General features: G+C 39.6%; 1 pseudogene; it reads right to left on the bottom strand.

The window, feature by feature from the left end:
* Positions 1-665: 665 nt before the first annotated feature.
* LOC127634800 (DNA repair protein XRCC2-like) overlaps positions 666-2,401 on the bottom strand; it is a 13,642-nt pseudogene continuing 11,906 nt past the window's right edge.

Raw genomic sequence — 2,401 nt, 5'->3', positions numbered from 1 at the left:
CTCACTGAACAGAGCAGACGCAGCGGGGAAGTAAGACCTCACGCTTGCAGTACTGGCGATATTTGGAATTTGGAAAGTTGCTAAGGTTTGTCCAAAAAGTCGCTAGATTTGTCGCTAGTCGCTTTTTTGAAAAAATGTTGCTAAAGAGGTCTGAAAAGTCGCTAAAAATAGCGACAAAGTCGCTAAGTTGGCAACAATGCTCCCGTATTTGCGCAGTTTAAATTCCCGTATGTCCGGGGGCGGGATATGCAAATACCGGCTGCCAACTTCTCATTGGCCTTTTTTCATAGATCAGAGGTGAATATCGGCGCTCAACAGAGACCCCTAGCGACAGAAGGGGAATTAATGTTTTTGGACTATTTTTCATCGTATGGAATAGTAGGACTTTTAATGAGATTGTGTTTTGTATTAAACGTAATGCATATAATAACATAATTTTATTTTGAAACATTTAATAATTCACTGCCACAGTTTTATTTTATTCTAATTAAGTTAAGTGAAAAAGTTATGGATTGATCATGATCGACCATAAGAGGCCCCTTTCTTTCCTCTTATTTTCTTTTGCCAAGCCAAGAAATCATGGCAATAAAGCCTCATAACTGAAGAGTATGTGGTCTCTATTCCATTCAGAGAATTTGAGTCAATGCTCACGTCACACATACATTTCACACCATCTTCCGTGATATAAACGAGCATCTTTTGACACCTTTTGTCATTATGCAGGTGCAGGAAGCTGAGAAAACCTGCTAGCTGTATTTTGAAACAGGGCTTTTAGTGAACAGCAGCCTGTGAGTTGCCATGCTCTGCACATAATCGCTTGTCAAAGTCTATAGTGCTATTGGTCCCCCTCCACCTGTGGAAAGATGTCGAGCCATACAGATCAGGATCAGCTGTAGCTCTGCAGTTCCTCATGATGGCTTGAGTGGTGGCGAAAATCACTATGCCGTAGTTTTTACCGTAGGTTAGCCTCCTGACAAACCGTACTCTAGCCACCATTGAACTGGTCCACCCAGTAGAAGGCGGAGATGCTGTCGATGACCAGGAGACCAAGGGAGGGGTGGCTGGAGATGGTGTTCTCCAGGTAGCGAAGGGTGAAGAGCAGCTGTAGCGAGCTGTTGCAGTGCACTATTGAAAGACTTAGCAGGCATGAGCGTACTCTCTCCTCATGCTCATTCTCAGACCTGTCACCCTCCTTTGAGTCTTCAGTCAAACGCTCCTCAAGGATGCTCACTAAACGCAGCATGTCAAAGTGGTAGTCTGTGTCGATGAAGATCACCCCCAACCCCAGACCTCCACTCTGCACGGACACGATACAGTGGGTGATAAGGTGGTACAAGTTTTCGGTCTCACCTCTGCCCTTTGTGCCATGAAACTCCACAATGTTGCCTGTATGGATGCAGAAGTGAATCAGAGTTTTGTAACATTCAGAATTTTATTTCGAATCAGAATTGAATGTAATATGAATATGAACAGACTAGAATGTAATACTTTAACCATGAGAGACCCAACCAGAGAGATTGACGATGTATTTTATTTTTCCTCTTTGAACGTGTTTTTAGGAAGCCACTTTTTGGTGTGAATTTGGGGTGACTTCAGAAAATAATAGCAATCATATAAAGACATTTTTAATTTCATATTTCATATTGATCTTGTACTAAAGCCAAAATAAATTATTAAATTAGAATCTGCAAATTATTATCAGCAGTAAATATTTTTCTTTTGTATTAAGTTCACCATGTACTTATCTTATTTTCACTATTAATGTTAAACCTGAAGAGAAACATTCAAATTAAATTCAAATGTACAGTTTTTCTACAGTTCTAATTAAAATAAATACTGTTCCAAAAGCAGCTTGAGAGAAAATGGCTTTACAACTCCCACTGAACAAACTAAAGGTTGTTGAAATATTTTCCATCATAAAATCATATGTAGATTTGTTTTTATTTCTTGCAGTGAATAATCTCATGAATTTCAACCAGTTTTAAGCAGACCCCAGTTTGAAATCCCCTCCAAATTACAATTCTGCTCTGTGGGATCTGTGAGGTTTAAAGGATAGTTCACCCAAAAATGAAATCTCATCATTTACTCACCCTCATGCCATCCCAGATGTGTATGACCTTCTTTCTTATGCAGAACACAAACAAAGATTTTTTAGTATATTTCAATATACTAAATATTTCAGCTCTGTTGGTCCATTTAATGCAAGTGAATGGTGATCAGACCTTGTAGCTTGACAGCAGTCTCCTTGGCGATCATGATTTCAAGCTTGATTACACTCCATGCCATCTATCTGTGCATGTAGAAGTGTGATCGAGCTTGAAATCATGATCATGCCTAGAAACTGTAATGGCAAGATGAACAGTGAATAAGGAGTTATTTTTTTGTCTGTGCTCACCCACAC

Source organism: Xyrauchen texanus, chromosome 42, assembly GCF_025860055.1.
Source record: "Xyrauchen texanus isolate HMW12.3.18 chromosome 42, RBS_HiC_50CHRs, whole genome shotgun sequence".
In the NCBI taxonomy this organism is placed as follows: domain Eukaryota; kingdom Metazoa; phylum Chordata; class Actinopteri; order Cypriniformes; family Catostomidae; genus Xyrauchen; species Xyrauchen texanus.
This window is presented reverse-complemented; position numbering and strand designations above follow the sequence as displayed.